The following is a 26,255-nucleotide window of genomic DNA, read 5'->3' as shown; positions in this document are numbered from 1 at the left end:
GAATAAGTCTTCCTATTTCTAAGGAGAGGCTTGATGCTTCTATTGAATCGTTGTAACTACAAGACGATAAGAGCCTACTAATTAGTAAAATTTGACCATCTGAGAAAGTATGAGATCCTCCAAAACTTAGAATATGCATTATAACTATTATTTATCCTGAACCTTTCTCAAACATTTTAAAACTATATACATGGAATATAACTAAATTATATGTAAATGCCGATATTTGAATGGAACTTCAATTTTTATTTCATGTCTATAACCCTAACCTAGCCTATAAATTTATATTATTGATGGTGAATTATTTTAATTCGTACAATAAATTTTAAAAAATAGGTGAATTGGATCTAATGTTCTATCAAAATTATTCAAATATTATGGAAAAATAATCAAGTTATAATATTATTAAAATAAATGCTTTGATGATTTGACAGTGACTATATATTTTTTTAAATGTGGTGATTAGTCACCTTAAAGCCTATACAATTTGCCAAATTTTGATTTTGTGATTTCAACTATTCACCACTAAAAAATATCTAGTACTTTTGGAACTAAATCTCATGGACACTTAGTAGGGAAAGAAACAAGGAAGACAACAAACAATCACCATGGATGCAATGGATTGGGTTTTAGAGTCACAGGCTTTGACTCTAAAGAAAGACTCCTTGCTTTAATCTTTAAGGATAGTTGTAGGTTTTAGAGGAACCTCTTCCACACCTTCCAAGCCTATTTCCACATACAAGAATGGCATGGATGATTCAATGTAGTGCCCCTCCTAGACTTGCATTTATATTTGTGCTCAAATAAATTTTTTTAGACTTATGATGGTTATCTATGACTCTTTTGCTATCTTAGATGGTATCATCAATGTTTGAACTTGTGTTGATACTAATCCTATTTCATGATGATGATCCTATGTGATGTTTGATATCATTTTGCGTGACTGTCTTTGTGAGTAGAGATGATGCCATATCACTCATTGTGAATGGGATATGTCGCGATTCTGTATCACTTGTCTATTTATATATATGTATCATATATGTTGTGTTGGTCTTTGATACAATTTTGCAGGTACTAGACATCGAATCCACCTGGCTCCACATGTTGGAACGTGTCTTCATCCCAATGGCAAGTTGTCGGATATGACATAGTTTCCCTCACACACTCTAGGTCTAAGATGTATACCTTGTTAGCTTATCTTGATGTCATTTGCTTGGTTGACTTACCTTTAGAGTCTGCTAAGAGATGTGGTGTTGAAGCAGTCACCGGTTAGGAGGGACCTCAAAGAGATCAATCCAGACCGGTCAACAAGAGTAACACAATGGAAACACAAAGATATGATAGAGGCAATGCAGAAAAAAATGCATTATAACATGAAAATTGATTACAGCCAACCGGTAACAATCAGGTTATAGAAACCAGCTCACAGACCTGCTAAAACATGCTCAAAGTACAAAATACATCACAACCGGGACCTTTAATCTTAAGATCTATCTTCTATGCTCAGCCTAGCTACTTCATTGTTTGATTGATACATTCTAATGCATAATTTCAATTATATAAAATCCAAGGGGATCCAGTCAGCCCAAAAATAGATCAAAACCTGAAGAACAAGACCTAATGTGTAAAACCCAAGGGGATCCGGTCGGCCTTCACCAAGAGATTCCTTCAAAAAAATCCAAGGATGAAGTGTAGATCGTGGGAAAAGGGCAGCCACACGACAAGGAACATCGAAATCAATGCCCAAGGCTCTGCAAGCTTCAGAAGGGGTTTTGGTAGATCACCAAAATAGGTCTAGGAAACCGGTAACAAGAAACTATCAACCGGTAAAAGGAAACTGTCAAGGAAACTGATAGCGATACTTATCGGAAAATGATCCAAATGCGATGTGGTTTGGAAATAAGAAAGATGATAAAGTCTTCAAGTAGAATCCAACTCCATAGGATCCACTGAGCCAAAACCAAGACACATAGAAAGAAATGTTGAAACTGCAAACAGAAAGCAGAACAGAAAAGAAAATATTTTTTTGGTTGATGTAAGATTGCTATGAACCGGGGATGCTCCTGCATCAGATATCCTGGGTTATTGAAAAAGTGAGCCTCTCACTTTACTGGGGTTAGAGGAAAGCCAAGGCAGCCTACTTATGCCAGATAAATCAAAGATGAATCTGTTGGCAAATTGGAGGAATTTATTATGTGTTGCATTGATGTTTTGTCATTGATGACAACAATGGTTGTTTTGGTTATTTACCAATTTTCGGTAGAGAGGTTCAATTATGATATTGATCTAGTATGCTTTGGTTTGTGGAATTGGTTTGGATTTGTCATTCATGCTATTTAGATGTGTATCACGATTAGTTGGTTTGGGATTTGATGACTCAAGAGCTATCATTTGTTCTAGTAAGCCTTTTGGTCACTAGTAAGGGTTTTACCGACAGAGCTTTGTTAAAGATATTTTGATGCACTTGATAAGTGGTGCTAGTGCATCTTCTAGATGGATTTTAGGATGTTGTTGGTTATCATGTTCATGTTCCTATTGATTGGTGGTGTTGCATTTAGGACCAGACCTAATGCTATCTTATTCTACTAGGTTATGGACTGGTTTATGTAACATGTTGGTGGATGATCCCAGTTATTGGTTGGATTTATTGATTGGATTATGTTGTTCTAGTCTTAGGCTGACTTGGTTGATCATTGGATTTCAGGTTTATATTATAAATTTATTGTATTATCTTTTAGGTGGCCAACCTAATTGTTTAGGTCCTGGGTTGGTATAAATATGATGTAAGATCTCTTTGTAGATCATATTATGGTTATGGGTTTATGGGTTATGCGATGATCTATGTGCGAATAAGGTTGTAATCATATGCAGAGGTTTTGGGGGATCATTGGTGATCAAATTGGGTTGGTGAAAGAGGTTTAAGACCTCTGGTACTGTACTCAAGCATAGGAGATGCTATTCTTGCTGTAGATAGGAAATGTGGAAATCATCACAAGCAATAGCAAATTGGACTAGTTCAATCACAAAAACTAAAATGCAGTGACAAAAATCCTAAAAACATTAAATGAAAACATGAAAACAAGACATTCAATATGAAATCTAAGCAAACCAAATGCATATGTCTCCTTCATGTGGCTCCATTGTCCTTCTTTCTCCTTCAAATTGCTTTGTTTTATGGATCTCACCTTCAAGTGCATAAACCTAATATGAAAGCAAGATTGACAAGACGGTAGTGCAAGAATACTAGAAGTGTCATTGATTCGACCAGGGGCTTTGATTGAAGAAATTCATCCAATTTATAGACAAATTGGAGAAAAGACAAGATTAGCATGAAAGTGATTCGAATGGAAATTCAAATCAAGAATAGCAAAATTATGACAAGTGTATGACAAATTGCTATGCAAGGATTTATGACGATTTATGACAATTTATGACAAATTGCTATGCAAGGATTATGACAAGAATTTGAAATAGAAATAGACATTTAGGAATTTAGGAGAAATTAGAAAATTAGGTTAGAAATGATGACTTGGAATTTAGGAAATTGATGAAAATTAGGTAAATTAATTAATAATTTTTCATTCATTAATTAATTTACAAAAATAGGAGGAATTAATTAGCCAGTTAAATAAACATTTAATTGTGACAAGAAGACTTAGGATAAATAAATTAGAAATGCAAGGACGACAATTAGGTCTTGACAAAAGATAATTGATATCGATTCGATTTGATCATGATTCTAACTGACAAAGGACCCTTACTGATAAGTGATTTGATTGATAAATGTGTCAATTGACGAGGAACAATGACTAATTGATCCAAATTGAGATGATTGAGAAGGTCGACAATCGATGACAAATTGATCGCGAGATGACAAGATTGAAAATAACAACGATCGATGACAAATCGATCGCAAGTCAACAAGATTGAAAATAACAATGATCGATGACAAATCGATCACAAGTTGACAAGATTGAAAATGACAACGATCAACAACAAATTGATCGCAAAACGACAAGATTGATAAGAGGACAAAACCCTAATTAGGATTGACGATGTCCAAAATGATAACAAATGAGCACGCACATTGATGCGATAGGATAAGATTGACCAAAATCATGACTGAAGATTGTTGTCGACAAGACCAAATTCAAGAGTGAGATAAATGAAGAATGCAGAAGAAGGACTCGATGCTCGCAAATGATAAAAACCAAGTGCATGACATAGAAGAAATGTTAATGCAATGCAAAAACCCTAAAATAAGGCAATGTGCCAATGTTAAAGTATGACTCCGCAAGTGTTGACCATTTTTAGACGTCTACATTTTTCCCCTCTTTGAGACAATGCGATTCTAAGCGTTGTTTCAAAGAACAATAATGAAAATGCCCCAGACAATGACAATGACATATGCATGCCCCCTCAAGGAATTGGCTGGAAAAATCTAGAAAAGAGGCCAATTGATTGATAAGAATGACAGAAGATGATAGGTTTGAACGGACTGCCAAGACTGACGGAAGAAATGTTAGTAAGAAGAAATGAGACAAAGGACAGTTAGAGATGAAGGAAAACTTGCTTTCACCAATGCATAGAAGTAGGTGAGAACCTTTATTTGATGTAGCAAAACGGATGTGGCGCAACATGGCAATGAAGGCTAGAGCGATAATGCAATCCCTTTGCGTAAGATAGACACATCGCACACAAGGAATGAGTGAATCATCCTAGGGTGCATACATCAAGGGTCGAGGTATGTGCAACATTCACAAAGTGAACTTACTTATCACAGACACCCAATGATATAGTTGCCCCAGTTTGTGACAAACATTCCACAAACAACAAACACAACAAAAAACAAAAGGGACCATGAACCATCCCGGTCACTCTAAATCACTCAGTGACATCATCGAGCAACATAGGAACATGATCAAAGCCAAAGATAAATCAGTAAAAAGATAAGAATCACAATTTCAACCAAGTCAAACAAACAATCTGATCGTCATTATCAAAAGTGGAAAACAAGAATGATCATGCTGTCTGGTTTCAAGGAATGCGGTACCCCGTCTAAGATAGGACACAGTCTGGTTTTGAGAATACCACACCCTATATAAGACCCATGATAATAGTGACAAGGACAAATGATATTGATGTTAACGTTCGATTGATATGACAATTGTGATCAGTTTGAATGTCTGGTTTGATTGAAAAAGTTCATCTATTTATGCATGATTTCATTAAAGCACAATGTGTGATTGTGTGTCGTTGGATGTATACTCAGTGATCTGTCTTATGCACCAAGAGGATATATTTTTTTTTGTTTTGCTTTTCAAGTGTGTACAATTTTTTTTTTGTGTTCATTTTTTTCAGGACTTTATTTGATTTTTTTTTTTTATGATTTTTTCAGGACATTATTTGATTTTTTTAAAAAAAATTTCAGGACATTATTTTATTTTTTTGGATTATTTCAAGACATTTTTCAATTTTTTTGGATTATTTCAGGACATTTTTCCATTTTTTGGGATTATTTCAGGACATTTTTCAATTTTAGGATTTTGCCCCCAGTGTCTAGCAAGGCAAGGAATATGACAGGTGAATAAATAGGCTTGCTGAAATGTTGGTGGATAGAGGGAAGACAAAGGCCTTTTATTATGGAGACAATGGGACAAGAGATTGGATATGGCAATGTAAAGCAGTGACATGGCATGAGGGACATGTCAAGAGGTTTTGGAAACCATGTTTAAATTTTGCATCCTTATGTCAGATCAAGATCAAGGAATGAAAAAAAGTGTATGGATAGTGATAAGATATGGATAGAATAAGCAAGACCAAGAATGGATAAGGGACATGGACTGAAGGTCGGGATAGGATATGGGATAGTGGCAGAAAGTTGCAATAAGACAGGGAATATGGATGAAAAGTTATAATAAGCAAATGGATAAATGACCAAAAGCTATGATGGACTAAAAGCTGCAAACAAGATGTGTGATGCTCATGAAGATCCTCAGCCTTGTCAAGATCAAAGGTGGAAAGAGGAAATGGACATGAGGACAATAGGATATGAAGGGTAATGACAGGGGTTCGATAGGATAGTGAAGGGCAATAAGATATGAAGGAGGAAACCTGTCCCCAAGTACAGTATGCAAGAAGTTCATAGATTATGCATGATGCCTGTTTGCCAGGTTTTCATCACGGTACTTGCCCAAGGTGCCTGTTTACCAGGTTTTCACTAGAGTGCCAATTTTGATGTTTCTTTAGGCTTTTGTGCTTCAAGGAGCCGCTTAGGGATCCACATGGTTTTTGATTTTTCATGCTTTTGTGGTTCCTTGGAGTGCATTGCTTGCACAAGGGATTTAGGAACCCATATAGATTTTGACTTTTGTTTTTTAGCAATGGGCCTTTGTGACCTTTTGGATTTTTCCTTTTCTTTTTGGCTCATATTTTTCTTTGCTTTGACATGTTGATTAGATTGGACATGTTGATCCTTGAATACATGTGGATTTCTAGACTTATGACTTTTATACTTGGCATCCAAATTGCTTGGAGGGGGAAAGGAATGCATGGATGGATATGAATGAAATGGACTTCTTTTGGATGGATGAAATTTACTCAAGGATGTATGCCTTTGCTGACCTTTCATAGAGAATGAAGGAATATAAGGACCTAAGATGGATGGAAAGTATGATGGGGAAGGTGTATGCTTGGATTTTGAAGGGATGTTGGATTTAGTAGGGGTACCCACATCTTGAGGAATTTCACTGAGGCCATGACCCTTAATATTTTCTTTAACATGAAGGGATTCTTGCTTATGAAGATCTACTCCTTTGCCTTTATGAATATTTTGACTTGTAGGATACTCTTTTCTTTGGGAAGAAGACGCGAGTCCATTATGAGGTGGATATGATATGAGAGAAATAATGAGATCTTGAAGTGGATCGGATTTCACCAAAGTGGAAGAACCCATTGTGCATGTCGAGGGTTCATGAACATCTTGCACTGACATGTTAGAATCATGAGGGGGATTAGGATCATGAGGGGGACTAGGATTGTGTAGTGGACATGGTTCAATGACAGGCTCTTCAAGAGATGAAATGGGAAAAATAATGAGATCATCAAAAGAAATGTGATCTTGGAGTGGATATGCTGGATTAGGACGTGGAGATGGAGGAACAAAAGGATCTTGTGGAGGATTTAAAGGAATAATTTGATCTTGACAAGGAGGAAGATCATTGGCATCCTCTTTAAAGGTGCTTTGCTCTTGACTTTTAATAGGATCATCGGAAAGGATAGAAGGGATATCGTTATCTTGTTTAGGAAGTGGAATGCCAATGGGATTTGAAAGGACATTTTTTTTTCATGAAATGGAAGGGGATCATTTGGGATTGGATGGACTGGGATATCTTTATCTTGCTCGGGGAATGGAGTGTCAATAGGACTTTGGATAGGATGGAAAAGAATAGGGGAATCATCGTGAGTGTCTGGGAACATGGGGTCCTAGTCAAAAATTGGATGGGATGATAAGGTTTTAGGATCTTGATCTTGATCTATTTCAAGACATGTTTCTTCATGCTCTAAATTATCCTCTTGACATGGGGTTGGACTTTGGATATGCATGGGGGATTCTGACAAGGAATCAATGTTTTGGTATGAAGGGGATGTACTTTGAACATTTGTGATGGATTCTGGCAAGGAATCAATGCTTGAACATGAGGAAGAGGGACTTCGAATGGGGTCCTCTAAAACAGGTAATGGAAATAAAGTGCATGGTGGCATTGGGTCTTGTATTTCTGAAACATGACAAGGATGTGCATCATGAATTGGATTATCATGGCAATCAATTATGGATAGCCCTTGGGTAATTTCATCCTTGGGTGTATTGTTTGATGAGGACAATATGGAAGGTGCTTGTGAAACTTCTAAAGGTGTAGGGATAGATGCCACTGGAGAGTCAATTTGTTTGCGAGGGGATGAGCCATTGCTAGACATAAGTGTATTATTTTGATCTTCCTCAAAGAACTCACTTGGTAGGTTCCTTAAGATCCTTGCAATAAAGCCACCTTTCTTTCAAGGTTTTGACATAGTTGTATCTGGAATTTGAACTTGTTTGGCAAGGAGTTGGTTCTAATCTGATGTCATGTTTTGATATTGGACTTGGTTCAATTGTTCTGACATGTTTGAAACTTGGGTTGGTGTGTGCTGCAACCTTTGTTTTTGAATGTTTGGTTGTGGTTGTTGACATTGATATGTTGGTTGAACTATTTGTTGACATTGTATAGTTGGTTGGACATATTGTTCAAATTGGACCATTGGTTGTGTTGGTTGTATATATTGAACAATTGGTTGTGTCTGTTGGAAATGTTGGAACTGTTGAACCATTGGTTACGATGGTTGAAAATGTGATTGATAGTAGACACCTTCTTGTTCTTGTTGTGGAGGCACATAATGTTGAAATTGATGTTGTCTCCTTTCTTGAAATTGTTTCATCATCTCTATTTGGGAGAGGAGAGCTGGTATGTCTGATCATTCAAGAAGAGATCTTACATCAATTGGCTCAATCTTTGGATTTCGACCTAGAAATTTTTGAAAAATTTTGGACATTTGTGATCTATTCTTCTCAATATTTTTCACTCTTTGTTCCAAAATCTCCTTTTCTTGAGCTATTTTCTCCTCTAGTTTTTGTATTTGGACATTTACATCATCATAAAAAGTTTGATCGATATTGCCTTGTTGTTGGGTTGAATAGAATTGTTATTGCATTGTCTATTGATACGTCAAACTTTGTTGCATCATTGGTGCTTGGGACCTTGTTTCAATAGACATGTCACTATGCAATGTTTTTGGGATTTTTGATTTTAAAAGGATGATGTATGATATGCAACTAAATGCAAACTAAATAGATGAAAATGCAATCTATGGCAAGAGTGCAACCTATGTTTTTGGTGTTTTTCAAGATTTTGACAAACTTTTTGGAATGCAAATCTAAAAATGAGACCCTTAGGAAATTGAAATGATGCCTACACCTCAAAGGACAAAAGGACCAAGTGACAATAGGACAAATTGACAATATCTCACCTATATGCTTAGATACTAAGCTAGGTTTGACCAAATGACATTGATGACAAAAAGACAAAAGTTTGATAAGGTCTAGACCTCCTAACAATGACTTAGGGTTTATCAAAGATTTGGATTACTCAAGTATGACAAAACCTAGTTTTGACACTATATGCAAAGGGACAATTACTATGCAAATGACCCTAATATGATATGATAATGACCTAAGCTTAATGAAGAAACCTAGGGTATGCAAATGTAACCTAATGTTATGAGGAGAAGGATGCAAATGCACATATATGACAATGTCAACCTAAGACAAAACCTAAGGTTGAATTATGAAATGGTATTACTCTAATGCAAGAGGACACATGCAAATGGATGACCCTTATTGATATGCAAAGGAGTATGACCTAGGTGAAACTTAACCTTGGTAATTGACAATGAATTTGCAAAATGCAAACCTAGGATGAACCTAAATCTAAGTGACATGAATGTTGAGACAAGATTTTGAAAAATGTTTGAAAACCATGTTTGAAGATGTTTTGAACTTTGTTGAATGAAATACTCTTGTGTTTAACCTTGTTTTGAATCAATTTGTCTTGTTTTTGAAATGAGACACAACTCAACTTTTGACAAGCAAAGAAGACAAGATATTTCAACTTAGACTCAAGACAATCATGCTCATTCACACATTTCTTATGGTAGGCAAGGATAGTAGGTACTTGAGAGGTAGACTCGTTATGAGATTCAAGGAAAATACATAGATGCTTGACCCCACGGGCTCCCCTCCACGACACTCACTTCTCAGGGCAGCCAAGCATTAGTCCCCATGGAAATCTCCCCATGACAAACTTAGTATCTCTTCCAAGTATTCGAACTTGTCCTTCTCAAGCAACTAGAAGGATTTTGGCCTCTAAATACAAGGTGTTTAATAAGGATTTCTATTAAGCGCTACTCATTGGTGTCACGCAAGCATGATTGAGACATAAGCCCACCAAGATACCAAACAAATGTAGTCGCGCAAGCATGATTTAGACCATGAGGCCCCACTTAGATGATGATATGAGAAAGAGTCCAAGGGTCATCACTTCTAGATGATGATATGAGAAAGAGTCCAAGGGTCATCACTTCCCAAGTAACTACAATTCCCACGTAACCCTTCCTTCAAAGCTTTCACCCATCAGGTATTTATTTATAGTGAGTTAGAATGCCAAGGTACTCTAGCTATGCTCACTTTGGGTCATTCCCTTCTCACGATTGTCACTTGCTTGCAAAAGAAAGCAAATGGTCGTGAAGGCAGGCCCTCTAAAGGTAACAAACAATCTGAGCCATGAGAATGGTATCAAAGATCTGGATTTCTGATCACCCAAAGAAGGATGAGAGCATACTCTCCTACTCCAATGTCAAACTCGACAATCAAAGCAAACACATGTTCATTCCATCCTACTTAGAAAACATACTAGGTGCCTAATTATGAATTACAAACACAAAGTTTAGTTGGAGTATAAGGCAACCTGCAAAATCACCAAGTCAGAAGTTTAATTTGTTTAGTCTTTGACTAGCGAACCTGCATAAAATGTGTTAGTAGTTTCATTTTTTGTCTTTGTCATGCGTAATGCCAAGGTGCTGCATAGAGAATCAGTACTAAAGAAAAACCAAATAGTAGAAACAGAGTGCAAAACAAAGCAATTTGCAAGTAAAAACACTGCTTTTTACCTCTGTTTCTGGCCTTACATAGGCGTAGAATGTCCTACACAGGCACAAAATTCAATAACACAAGCACATAATTCAGTAACACAGGCACAGATCCCTTTGACATAGGCACATAAGTCCTTGACACAGGCGCAAATTGCTTGACACAGGTGCAGATCCCTTTGACACAAGTGCAAAAGTCCTTGACACAGGTGCAGATCACTTGACACAGGCGCAGATTGCTCCTACACAGGCATAGAAGTGCCCAGAAACCCCTAAATTGCCCTGTTTCTTGGGTTTTTCACCTGCAAATCAACTCAAAAGAACTCAAAAGCCTGGTTAGGGGGTTAGTTCACATTGGGTTCTGTGGCGTCGTAAAATTGCGACACTTGCAATTTCGACTGCATTTGGGTCTTCACGATGGCGGCGCAACATTGAACCTGAATGGAGACCTTGAAACCTATTTACGACATCAAAAACTGCATCTTTCTTCACCTTGGCCTGATCCTCCGTGCACCCTGCTGTCCCGGGAGGTGGGACCATGGCGCTCAGTGCCTTGGTCCCTGGCCCTATTTTGGGCCCGGTCTCTTGTTGGGCATCGGGTCTTCAAGTTTGCAATTTGGAAAATAATGTTCCTAGGTCAGCCTAAGGTCGGAAAAATCAGTCTCCTAACCCTAATTGACAAGTATATAAACTACATTTCCCCTCCCATTTGGAGAAGAGGAAAAACATATGTGTGCAAGAGGCGGAAGCGATAGGCAAACATTAAAACATTCAAACATTAAAACATTCAAGCATTCCTTCAAGCAATTGAGCATCCTAGGTCTCCATTCAAGGCTAGGTGTTGCATTCAAGACAAGGATTCAACCATTGAAGAGGAGATCACCTACAACATACAACATACAACATCATTACACCTTCGCATGTAAGAATACAAACATTCTTACAACAAGGTATCAATACTTGATTACATTACAAACACTTACATTTACAACATTCTCATTTCTTGGTTAATTCCAAAACTGGGGTTTGACCTGAAGGCAAACCCCTAATCCCTAACCCCCTAATCGTCCTCTCTTTTCTATGTGTAGGTTGCAGGTACGCGGCTGTAATTGAAGATCTGGAATCCTTGTGCAGAGACGAACAGATCCCCCTTCATTTTGCGGATTTTTCGGAGGACCGTGTGCACTCCGAGTGCCATCGTCCCGTCAACTTTCGCTCAAACTTGTAGGACAACATCATCTCAACATTTCATTGCTAATTTCAGGTCCGCAGCTTCATCCCGTGTCTCTATCTCCATCTACAAGCGAATCTTTCCTACTTTTACATACACTCCTAGTTCAATCTTTCTATCTACATTCTTTACAAAAGAGGGTATCCTTGCTGTCTCAACCCTTGAAACTCATTTAGAATTCAATCTTGCATTGTGTGGGATTGGATCTTGTGAGTTTCAACCCCTCTTTTGAATGTAAAGTCTCTCCTAAGTGAAAACCGTCAATCCTAGTGACCTCCTTTCTCTCTCCTTGGAGTGGGGGAACACCTAGGGTTCGATTTTCCGCTTTACATTTTGGTGAACCCGATGTGAACATCCTAATTCTGATTATTCATGGTTAGACCTAAAAAAAAAAAATTGGCTTCCTTAATTACATTTCCATGTTTGATCTTTTGCAAATTTTAGAGGTTAATTGCATAAAAACCCTAAATTTTCTTTTTAGTAATTGAGCTTGTGAAATGTTTAATTGTTAATGCTTGTTTCAGATCTACCCTTCTATTGCAAATTATCAATTTATATTTGTGCTTTAATTCTGAAAATTAAGTGGTTAAGTGTCAAAACCCTAATTTTTAAAACCCTCTTGATTCAACCTTTGACCGATGATTTCACTGATCAGAACACCTCCAAATCGGCTGTAACTTTGGATTCCACAACAAAATCATAATATCTCTCATCCCTGAAAGTTTTGAAAAAAGTTGCGAGAACCATGTGCACCCCGAGCGCCATTGTCCCCGACATTTTTTCCGAAATTTTGAGAGCTAGATCTTACTGTATTTTTCTGCTAGAATCCAGAATCTTGGCTGATTTCATCAATTCTAACACTTTCAAAATTAAAGTCAAAGTTGGTCTAGTGATTGCTTGGATTAAGGCTTCTAATCATTCAAAAATTGTTGAAATTGAAATTTTGTGTTAAAATTGTGTTTCTTACTATCCTAAATCTGAAAAGTGTGTTGGCATTCATTCAAAGTTTCAGTGCTTTATTCAAATTTTTGCAATTTGTGACTTTTGAAATTAAGTGTTTAATTGCAACAACTTTGATTTCCGCTTTCAAAATTGAATTTTGCATGAAATTGAGTCAACTTTTAAATTTCAAAGCTTGCATTGCTTTTAGTATTCCCTCTAAAATCATAAAATTCAAAATTTCAGTTTCCCTCTCTTTTTCAAAATTCAAATTTTGCATTTTTCAACAATCTTGGTAGGGTTCAATTTTGAGATTGCAACTTTAATTTGGCCTATCTACAGATCGTAAAATCACTCAATTTTTTCAGATTAGCTTTAAAATCATCATAACTTTCATCCCTGAAAATTTCAAAAAAAGTTGTGAGGACCGTGTGCACTCCGTTCGCCACGGTCCCCGACATTTTTTTGGAAATTTCGAGAGATTGTCATGATTGCATTTAACAGCTTAAATCTAGGAGATTGGCTGATTTTATTGAAATTTTCTACCTCTAAATTCAAAAATAAATTCAAAATTCAAGATTTCAATTTTCAAGATAACAATTAAAATTAAGAGCTACCCCCCTTGGCCCTAATTTTCAATTGTGCCTACCTTTCTTGGAAGTTTCATTTCCCTCTTCTTTCACAAAGTTCAAATTGGATAATCATTATCTCATTGTTCAATTTTGCCAACTTTATTTTCAAAATTCAAAATCTTCTCTCTCTCTCTAGTGCATGAGTTTTACAACAATAAGCCCTACTTACACTATTCCCGTTAGACGAAGCCTTAGAATTAAGTCTTTCCAAGGTTTAATTACTGAGGAGATGGAACCTAACTTGAATGGCCTTTTTAACGAGGACATGGGTAATTCCTCTAATCCTCTTAATGATGAAGAAGCTCTCCATGAGGTTTCTGTAGAACAACTTTCGAAATTGGATAACCAATTTGATGATTTTTAGTAATGGATGTCTCAAGAATACCCCGATAGTCAAGCTCTTTCATTAATTGAGGGTCTAAACTGTATGGTTCAAAGTGATAAGAATGGAATTGATATTTTGCGTAGTATTGCACACATTGTGGATTTGAATGTGATGCCTATGAAGAGTTGTGCTGAAACTTTAGGTTATACACAACCTCCTATTCAAGTCAATCATTCTATCCCTTTGACAACTTCTATTGCTAGTATACCTACTTTTACATCAAACATAATGACTACTTCAATACAAAACATTCCACCTATGATCACTAGTCATGGGGGAAATCCTTCCTCTTCAATCAACCCTCTTCCTTCATTTAATCCGACTTCTTCATTCATTCCTTCAATGAGTGTCCCTATTACATCTCCACAAATGAACATGACGGAAGGGGGAAATTCATTCAACCATTCCATTCCTCCTTGTAGTGCTCCTTTTTTCCAATCATCTCCTATGACTAACTATCATAGTGTCCCGCCACCTTACTCTCAATCAATACCTTCTTTCAATAACATAATACCTCCATCACAATCTAACATGTCTAATATGAACTCTTCGACTGAAGCGACCATTAACAATCTTGCACAAACTGTCTCTTCTTTACAGCAACAAATTGCCTCTATGAATCAATCTAAGTTTAGTGTGCCCACATTTGATGTTGCGAGCCCACTTTCTCTTGACATTGTTCGAGCTATCCCCCCTAAGCATGTTGAAATCCCGTAGTTGGAGCTTTATAATGGTAAAGGTGATCCTCTAACACATGTTAAGACCTTTCAAACAATATGTACCGATTTTGCTCATGACCAAAGGTTGCTTGCAAAACTGTTTACTAGAACATTAAGAGATAAGGCTCTACAATGGTATTGCTCGTTGCCTTCCTATTCTATTACTTCTTTCCAACAACTTGCAAATGCTTTTATTCAACAATTTCAAAACAATATAAGTCCTAAAGTTACTTTGATTGATTTAATGCATTGTAAACAAGGTGTTAAAGAAAAAGTGACTGATTTCATTGGTAGATATAAGCATTTGTGTGCTCAAATTTCTTTTCCAGTACCTGACAATGATATTCAAAGAATCTTTATTTCTAATTTACAAAAAGATATTAGAGAAAAACTTCTGTTTTCTGAGTTTACTTCTTTCCAACAGTTGTGTGCAACTCTTCACAATTATCAACTGACTGTGAGTCAAATGGAACAAGAAAATCCTATGGCTCCGAGTGATAAGGGTGATAGTAGTCAACAACCATTTGGGAAGTTTAAACCGAACAAAGGGTTCGTTAAGTTCAATGAAAACATCACCAACAACAATGTGAATGCAGCATCAGGTGTGCCTCCTATTTCTAAGTTTTTCAAGAAAGAAAGAGAGTTTACTCCTTTGAATGAATCATTGCATAGTATTATGAATAAGTTATTGGAACATAATGTGCTTACTCTCCCTCCTATAAAGCAAATAGATCCTGCAAAGATTAATTCACCCTATTTTTATAACAAATCTTTTTGTCAATTTCATTGTCAACCTAGGCATGATACTGAAAAATGTTTTTCTTTAAAGGGTAAAATTCAAGATTTGATTGATAATAATACTATCTCTGTTTCAGGTGTGAATGATAAAGGCAACACATCTGTAGCTCTTCCTAACCAAAATCTTAAGATTTTTACTGATCCATTACCTTCTCATACCTCTAATGTGATTGAGACTAATGATTCCTCTTTCTCACCTGATGGTCTTGTGTCTATGACTCCGAATGTGATTAACTTTGTAGAGCAGCAGAAAATCCCTAAAGAACCTTCCATCACATTTGATTCTAGTGAAACTATCAGGGCACCTGATGGTCCTTTATATATAGTTGCAAAAGTCAAGAATACACCTTGCCGTGGAGTGCTTATTGATCCTTCTTGCATGGTTAATGTCATTACTGAAGAATTTCTTTTTACTTTGCAATTGAATCAAGTGATCTATGACAAAACAAATGTGGTTGTGAAATTGTTTGATGCATTTTCTTCTCCTGCAATTGGTTCTATTACATTACCTATTGAGGTCCATAACAAATCCCTTGATGTGAGCTTTGCTATTATTCCATCATCCGAACAATTTTGTGTGAAGCTAGGCTATCCTTGGCTATCTTCCATGAAAGCTATTGCTTCTCCTATTCACAACTATTTGAAATTTCCCCATAATGGTGAAGTTGTTACTGTCAATCATAGTCTCTTTAAACCAGCTGAAAGAACTTCTAGCATTCCTATTGATTATTTTTGGCCTAAACAATTCCAATCTCTTCCACCACGAAGTGATCATCTTTTCAAATCTTATCAAAAGTGGAAAAAAGATATGATCCTATCTCTAAGTGAACCTCGAACACTCAAACTTGATATTCCTATCGTTCTTGAGAAGGAAGTTCTTCCTTTGAAAGATAAAACTAATGTCTTTCCTCAAGAAGATTCCCAACCCATTCTTATGGATGTGACTATGTCTATGTCTAATAAACTTTCTAAAAGTAGACCTATACCTCCTCGTCATGATGGACTTGGTCTCCTTCCTAAACCAAATATTCCTCCTTTATATGGAGCAGTTCCTCCTCCTTCCTCTTATAAAGAGAAGAGACCTTCCTCTTCTCCTATTATCCAACCTAAGAGACCGCAACCTAAACACCCAAGTGATAAGGATGAGAACATTCCTCCTCCTCAATCTTCTCATCTTCCTACTAAGACTAGATGAAATCATTCTACACATGAACTCCAACAAAAGCATCATCTTAGAGCTCGTGCAACTGCTTCTCAAACTTTGCAATCCCCAAAAACACCTTCAGCTAGTATTGTTCCATTTTCTCCTCAGCCGAAAATTCAGCCAAAATCTCCTAAGCATAAGATGCATGATGGTTTTGATCCTGTGCGAGTTAAAGATCCTATTTTTATAAATCTTGATGATGATATAGATGAAAATGTTATTCATGATGAAAATGTTACTTCTCTTGCTTCTGATAGTGAATATGAATATGTTGATATTGATAACCATTTATCTAACGAATTTTCTAAAGCACTTATCCTAGCTCCTAGACAAGAACAACGTGGCTTGGAACATGAACATAGCCCTTGTTTGGATCTTGTGATAGCTCCATCTGTTGTGTTGGATGTTCCTCCTCTAGCGTGTTTCCTGCCTTCCCAAAATATTGATCAGCAAGATCGGGGGGTGGATGATGTGCTAGACTAGTTTCATTAGCATAGTAGACTCTCTCCTCCTCTCTTGATCTCTTTTGTTACTTCTTCTATGTGTTATTCCCATTCTTCTATTTGTTGTCCTTAGTGTTGTCTACTTGAGGACGATGCAAAGCATTGAGATCTCTTTTGGTCTCTTTCATGTTGACTCAAAAGACACATGTGTTCCCTTCTTCTAGGTGACCTTCCTTGATTGGGGAATGAAGAACAATTATGCATACATACATATGATATACATGAATTATCATACAGCATACTGACCCCAAGGAAAGCGAAGTCACCTCATGATTTGCATTTTGTGTCTATTACCCTTGGGTTTATCTCACACTTGGGGGCTAAATCTTTGTGTTAACATGCTCCTTTCCCTTCTCATTTCTTATGTGTATCACTACCTTAAAGCAATCACCCCCGATGAGGCATGTGTGATCACTTTAACGTAGAGGGCATACACTCCATCCATATCTCTTCAAGATTCTTAAAAATTTCTTGGCGAACTTATCTTTGCCTTGAAAATTTTTGGTATTATTCTTGCATGACTCATAGTGAGCGAACCTTACTACTGCCAGTCATGGTTCTCCCTCGTGATCTTCCCTTTTACTTTGTCAATCAAAGTCGTAAGATCCTTAGTCCACTGGGGGCTTGGTGTATCTTGCCTCCATGACGTGGTGAAAGTCTTTCAATGTTGTTTCCTTGTACTTTACCAGAAGTATGGGCGTACGCTTATACTCCCACTAAAGTGGGGGCTAAATGTAGCATCGTAAACTTGTGACACTTGCAATTTCGACTGCATTTGGGTCTTCACGATGGCGGTGCAATGTTGAACCTGAATGGAGACCCCGAAACTTGTTTACGACATCAAAACTACATCTTTCTGCACCTTGGCCTGATCCTCCTTGCACCCTGCTGTCCCGGGAGGTGGGACCATGGCGCCCAGTGCCCTGGTCCCTCAAGACCATGGCACCCAGTGCCCTGGTCCCTCAGGACCATGGCACCTAGCGCCCTGGTCCCTGGCCCTATTTTGGGCCCGATCTCTTGTTGGGCATCGGGTCTTCAAGTTTGCAATTTGGAAAATAATGTTCCTAGGTCAGCCTAAGGTCGGAAAAATCAGTCTCCTAACCCTAATTGACAAGTATATAAACTAAATTTCCCCTCCCATTTGGAGAAGAGGAAAAACATATGTGTGCAAGAGGCAGAAGTGATAGGCAAACATTAAAACATTAAAACATTAAAACATTCAAGCATTCCTTCAAACAATTGAGCATCCTAGGTCTCCATTCAAGGCTAGGTGTTGCATTCAAGACAAGGATTCAACCATTGAAGAGGAGATCACCTACAACATACAACATACAACATCATTACACCTTCGCATGTAAGAATACAAACATTCTTACAACAAGGTATAAATACTTGATTACATTACAAACACTTACATTTACAGCATTCTCATTTCTTGGTTAATTCCAAAACCAGGGTTTGACCTGAAGGCAAACCCCTAATCCCTAACCCCCCAATATTCCTCTCTTTTCTATGTGTAGGTTGCAGGTATGCGGCTGTAATTGAAGATCTGGAATCCTTGTGCAGAGACGAACAGATCCCCCTTCGTTTCGCGGATTTTTCGGAGGACCGTGTGCACTCCGGGTGCCATCGTCCCGTCAACTTTCGCTCAAACTTGCAGGACAGCATCGTCTCGACATTTTACTACTAATTTTAGTTCCACAGCTTCATCCCATGTCTCTATCTCCATCTACAAGTGAATCTTTCCTACTTTTACATACACTCCTAGTTCAATCCTTCTATCTACATTCTGTACAAAAGAGGGTATCCTTGCTGTCTCAACCCTTGAAACTCATTTAGAATTCAATCTTGCATTGTGTGGGATTGGATCTTGTGAGTTTCAACCCCTCTTTTGAATGTAAAGTCTCTTCTAAGTGAAAACCGTCAATCCTAGTGACCTCCTTTCTCTCTCCTTGGAGTGGGGGAACACCTAGGGTTCGATTTTCCGCTTTACAGGTTCACCAATTAATGTAGATAGGAAATGTGTAAATCATCACAAGCAATAGAAAATTGGACTAGTTCAATCACGAAAACTAAAATGCAGTGACAACAATCCTAAAAACATTCAATGAAAACATTAAAACAAGACATTCAATATGAAATCTAAGTAAACCAAATGCAGATGTCTCCTTCATGTAGCTCCATTGTCCTTATTTCTCCTTCAAATTGCTTTGTTTTGTGGATCTCACCTTCAAGTGCATAAACCTAATATGAAAGCAAGATTGACAAGACGGTAGCGCAAGAATACTAGAAGCGTGATTGATTTGACTAGGGGCTTTGATTGAAGAAATTCATCCAATTTATAGACAAATTGGAGAAAAGACAAGATTAGCATGAAAGTGATTCGAATGGAAATTCAAATCAAGAATAGCAAAATTATGACAAGTGTATGACAAATTGTTATGCAAGGATTTATGATGATTTATGACAATTTATGACAAATTGCTATGCAAGGATTATGACAAGAATTTGAAATAGAAATAGATATTTAGGAATTTAGGAGAAATTAGAAAATTAGGTTAGAAATGATGACTTGGAATTTAGGAAATTGATGAAAATTAGGTAAATTAATTAATAATTTTTCATTCATTAATTAATTTACAAAAATAGGAGGAATTAATTAGCCAATTAAATAAACATTTATTTGTGACAAGAAGACTTAGGATAAATAAATAAATTATTTAACCTAGAGGGAAAATGACGAACAAGGTTAAATGAATAAATCATGAAACCCTAGAAGATGAATTAGAAATGCAAGGACGACAATTAGGTCTTGACAAAAGATAATTGATATTGATTCGATTTGATCATGATTCTGACTGACAAAGGACCCATATTGATAAGTGATTTGATTGATAAATGCGCCAATTGATGAGGAACAATGACCAATTGATCCAAATTGACATGATTGAGAAGGATGACGATCGTTGACAAATTGATCACGAGACGACAAGATTGAAAATAACAACGATCAATGACAAATCGATCGCAAGTCAACAAGATTGAAAATAACAATGATCGATGACAAATCGATCACAAGTTGACAAGATTGAAAATGACAACGATCAATGACAAATCAATCACAAAATGACAAGATTGATAAGAGGACAAAACCCTAATTAGGATTGACGATGTCCAAAATGATAACAAATGAGCACGCACATTGATGTGATAGGATAAGATTGACCAAAATCATGACTGAAGATTGTTGTCGACAAGACCAAATTCAAGAGCGAGATAAATGAAGAATGCAGAAGAAGGACTCAATGCTTGCAAATGATAAAAACCAAGTGCATGACATAGAAGAAATGTTAATGTGATGCAAAAACCCTAAAATAAGGCAATGTTAACAACTGATTCACCCCCCCCTCTCAGTTGTCCACTGGTTATCTGAGTTGTCTAACAGTTGGTATCAAAGCCTGGTCCTCTCTACAAAAGCTTAACTTCTTGAGGAAGATCCTATGGCATCTAATAGTTCAAGTACATCAAGTTCATCTATAGCTATTTTCCAGAGATAATTTCCTAGGCTTGATGGAACAAATCACAGAGTATGGAAGATTCGAATGGAGTCTCATCTGATATGTCTTGGTAAGGAGATTTAGGAGATCACTGAGAAAGGATATACACCTTATAATCCAGCATCTAGAAATCCTCCCCCAGTAGGATTGGATAAGGGCATTCAAAATGATTGTAGATCTAGAGAAGCCCTTTTGTGTGCACTTTCTGATCAGCAAGTTATGGGACTAACTGACAAATCAACTGCAAAGGCTATATGGGATAAATTGGAGACTTTGAATGAAGGTGACCCTACTGTTAAAATTACTAAACTTGATGGTTACTAGGTGATATATGAGAACTTGAAGATGGAATAAGATGAAAGGATTACTGCTTTTATGGAGAGAGTTAATGAAATTATTCTAGGAATTTAGTGTTGTGGTGGATCTATGAGCGAAGACGAAATAGTTTCTACAGTATTAGAGTTTTGCCACTGGCTTACAAGATGAAGGCTACTACAATTAATGAGTTGAGAACAATGGAAAACACCTCTATTAATAGAGATACCTTGGTTGGGAAGTTATCTGCTTTTGAGCTTGAGGAATTTGGTCCTTCTAGAGTTACAAAATTTGAACCTTCTTTTCACGCATCTACATCATCTACCAGAAAGAGTGATTGGAAAGCCTTATATGCTAAGGAACTAGAGGAAATGAAGAAATAAGATGAAGAGTTTGAGTAACTTGAGGCCCTATTTTCTAGAAGAGTACCTAAAGGTCTGTCAGGAAGTAAGTATGAAGGAAAATCACCTTTTAAATGTTTTGCATGTAATAAGATAGGCCATTTTGCATCTAGATGTCCTTAAAGGAATTCAAGATTTGAGGAAAGAGATAGAAAATATTTTAGGCCTAACCATGATTATCAAAACAAGCATAAGTACAGGAGGAACAAAGACAAATCATGCTACTATGCGGATAAGGAAGGTGTGACTAATTCTGATGATGAACTGACATAAGATTCAGCTAGTGGATCTAACAATGGAAAAGAATGGGTATTCTTGGCTATCAAGGAAGATGATCCAGTATTTGAAGAAAAGGCGCTTGATGCTAAAGTTGAAGACACAGATGAATGGGTGATAGATATTGGATGTTCACATCATATGACTGGAGATAAAAGGAATTTTCTATCTTTGCAAGAATTTGATGGCGGTCTGGTTAGATTTGGAGATGACAAAGCATGCATGATCAAGGGAAGAGGAACTAAATCATTGGATGGTAAGAATAATACTGATAATGTTTATTATGTTGAAGGTTTAAGGCATAATATTTTGAGTGTAGGACAGTTGGTGGAATATGGATTTCAGTTATAGTTCAAGGATGGAAAATGCAAGATTATCAATAGATCTAGATTGGAGATTGCAACTGGTACTCAGACTAAAGGTAACATCTTTAATTTCAAATCTAGTGAGAAGACATGTTTGATTGCACAAATTGATGAGAGTTGGCTATGGCATAAGAGATTGTGTCATGCAAATTTTGATTGCATTGCAAAGATCAGTTCTACTAAGGCAGTTAGAGATATACCTAAGATTGTGAAGCCCTATAATTCGGTATGTAAGGAATGTCAAATGGGAAAGCAAGTCAGAAATTCTTTTAAGAGTATACAAGACAAATCTAATGATGTTCTTGATCTTATTCATACTAATTTGTGTGGTCCTATTAGAATCAAAAGTCTTTAGGGTGATAGATATTTTATACTAATCATTGATGACTATTCTAGAATGATGTGGGTTACTTTTCTAAGGGAGAAATCTGAAGCATTTGAAAAGTTTAAAATATTTAAAGCTAAATTTGAGATAGATACATGATTGAATATTAAATACTTAAGGTCTGATTAGGGTGGAGAATTCACATCCAGTGAATTTAACAGTTATTGTGAAAAGAATGGGATAAGAAGACAATTATCTGCACTCCGAACACCTCAGCAGAATGGTATTGTGGTAAGGAATAACAAAACTATCTTGGATGCGGCTAGAACTATGATGATGGAAGCTAATCTACCTCATATCTACTGGAGATAAGTTGTGAGCATGGCTATATACACATTCAATAGAGTTCATATAAAAGGAGAAACTAGTAAGACACCTTATAAGTTATGGTTTGGTCATACACCTATAGTTAAGTATTTCAGAATCTTTGGTAGTAAATGCTATATCAAAAGAGATGATTCCATTCGGAATTTTGATCCTACATGTGATGAAGGGATATTTCTTAGTTATTCTAATGAAAGCAAAGCATATATATGTTATAACAAAATATTGCAAAGAATTGTGGAGAGAACTAATGTCAAGGAGGATGAGAAGAACATAAGTCAAATTAGATTTTATGAGAGAGAACTGATAGTGGAAATGATCATAACTGAACTAGTAGCACCTACACCAGAATAGAATGTTGAACCAGTTACTCCGATAGTATCATAAAATTCAGCAGTAACTGAAGATCAAAGCATAGGAATAGAAAATTAGAAGACTCCTAAGTATGTTATGTTAAATCATTCAGAAGATCAGATAATTGGAGACAAGAATAAAGGAGTGATGACAAGAAGAAGGTTGGTAGCTGATGAGGTATGTTTAATTTCTCAAGTTGAACCGGCATCAATAATTGAAGCATGTAAAGATGAATGTTGGATGAGAGATATGGAAGAAGAGTTAGATCAAATAGAAAAGAATAATACATGGACTTTAGTTGCCTCGCCTAAAAATAAGAATGTTATTGGGACTAAATGGGTTTTTACGAATAAATTGAATGAAGATGGACAAGTTGTGAGGAAAAAGGATAGATTGGTTTGTAAAGGATATTCTCAGAAGGAAGGAATTGATTATAATGAGACTCTTGCTCCAGTAGCTAGGATTGAAGTTGTGAGATTATTTCTTGCTTATGCTGCTCATAAGAACTACAAGGTTTATCAGATGGATGTTAAGTGTACATTTCTGAATGGAGATCTTGAAGAGGAAGTTTACATTGAGCATCTTTATGGATTTTCACTTTCAAATGACAAAAACATGGGTTGTAGGTTAAGGAAAGCTTTATATGGATTGAAACAAGCCCCTAGAGCTTGGTATGCAAGATTGGATAAATATCTTTTGAAGCTTGGTTTCACTAAAGGTAATGTTGATAGTCATTTATATTATAAGATCACTGGTGATGACATATTGATTGTTGAAGTCTTTGTTGATGATATCATTTTTGAAGGTGAGGATAAGTTATGTATGGAATTCTTTGATAATATGAAGAATGAATTTGAGATGTCTATGATTGGGGAGATGAAATTTTTATTAGGTTTGCAGATTACTTAGACTGATAAAGGTATTTTCATCTATCAAACTAAGTATGCTAGGGAGTTGTTGAAGAAATTTGGTATGGAAAATTATAAACTAGTTGGTACTCCTATGGTTACAAGTGAGAAATTGACAAAGAAAGATGCATCAACACTAGTAAATCCTACAAGGTACAAGTCTATGATTGGAGGTTTGTTATATTCGACTCAGACTAGACCAGATATAATGAATGCAGTTTTTATTGAATCAAGATGTTAGAGTGATCCTAGAGAGAATCAAGAGAGTGTGGTGAAAAGGATTTTTCAGGTATTTGCAAGGAACAACTGAATATGGTTTGTGGTATCCTAAAGATGATGATTTTACACTATGTGCATATACAAATGCAGATTGGGCTGGAGATGTGGATTATCGAAAGAGCACATCCAATGGAGATTTCTTTCTTGGAAAGAAACTTGTTTCATGGATCAGAAAGAAGTAGTCATGTACCTCTCTATCTACTATTGAAGCTAAGTATGTTGCTGCTACTACTAACTGTACACAAGTTCTATGGATGAAGCAAATGTTGAAGGATATAAGGGTGGATTGTAATGAACCGGTAGTTAGTCACTGTAATAACTCTGCTGCTATTGACATATCAAATAATCTCGTATTTCATTCTAAAACAAAGCACATATCTATCAAGTACAACTTTTTGAAGGAGAAGGTGGAAGCAAATAAAGTCAGACTGGTTTATGTGAACACTAAAGACCAGATTGCAGATATCTTCACTAAACCCTTGCCTAAGATATCATTTCAGTACTTCAGAGATAGATAGGGGGTTTTTGCCCCTCTGGTAGAGACTTGAGTGATGCTAATTGGCATTAGTTTGGTATGCATTTACAGAGCTATTATTCATTCTAGATTGATGTGTTGGTGCTACTACTTAGGGGGAGTAGTCGACTATGTGGTTCAGTGGATTTATTATTTTTCTTTGATGTTTGTGTTAGATTTTTGGCATTGATGTCAAAGGGGGAGAGATATATGTGAAAAAAAAAGCTTAACAGAATATAAGTCAAAGGGGAGAGATCAAAGCTTAACAGGGATATCATTCATAGGGGTAGTTTGTTAACTTCATTGTAATATCATCTTATGGGAGATTGTTGGTTGTCTTCCTTTGGGGGAGACTTGTTTGTCATTTCTGGGCACTTGGATGTTTTTCACATCTATTGTTCCCATCAATGCTTAAGGGGAAGATTGTTGGAAAATTGGAGGAATTGATTATGTGTTGCATTGATGTTTTGTCATTGATGGCAACATTGACTGTTTTGGTTATTTACCAGTTTTTGGTTGGTTCCGGTAGAGCGGTTGGATTATGATATTTATCTAGTATGCTCAGGTATGGTTTGGTTTGTGGAATTGGTTTGGATCTATCATTCATGCTATTCAGATGTGTATCACAATTAGTTGGTTCAGGATTTGATGAATCGGGAGCTATCATTTGTTCTAGTAAGCCTTTTGGTCATTGGTAAGGGTTTTACTGACAGATCTTTATTGAAGATATTTTGATGCACTTGATAAGTGGTGTTGGTGCAACTTCTAGATGGCTTTTGGGGTGTTGTTGGTTATCTTGTTCATATTCATGTTGATCGATGGCGTTGTATTTAGGACCGGCCCTAATGCTATCTTATTCTACTAGGTTATGGACTAGTTTATGTAACATGTTGGTGGATGATCCCGATGTGTTACCGATTGGATTTATTGATTAGGTTATGTTGTTTCGATCTTAGGCCGACTTGGTTGATCATTGGATTGTGGGTTTATGTTATGAATTTATTGCATTATCTTTTAGGTGGCCGACCTAATTTTTTAGGTCCCGAGTTGGTATAAATATGATGTAAGATCTCTTTGTAGATCATGTTATGGTTATGGTTATGGTTATGGGTTTATAGGTTATGCGATGATATGTGTGCGAATAAGGTTGTAATCATATGTAGAGGTTTTATTCGATCATTGGTGATGGAATTGGGTTGGTGAAAGAGGTTTAAGACCTCTGGTACCGAGCTTAACCAGAACTGTATTCAGGCATACGAGATTTTATTCTTGTAGTTCACTCTTCTTTCCGGATTGTAGTCTGGATTTATTTTGTAGTCAGTGAGGCTCCTTTTGTGATGAGTAGTGTCCTCTAGGTTGTTGGCCTTCCTACATGTGCAGGCCCCTCTTTTTGTAATCACATACTTACTGCAAAAGTATTATCTAA

Source organism: Cryptomeria japonica, chromosome 7 (genome assembly GCF_030272615.1).
Source record: "Cryptomeria japonica chromosome 7, Sugi_1.0, whole genome shotgun sequence".
Classification (NCBI taxonomy): Eukaryota; Viridiplantae; Streptophyta; class Pinopsida; order Cupressales; family Cupressaceae; genus Cryptomeria; species Cryptomeria japonica.
Note: the sequence above shows the minus strand (reverse complement) of the source record.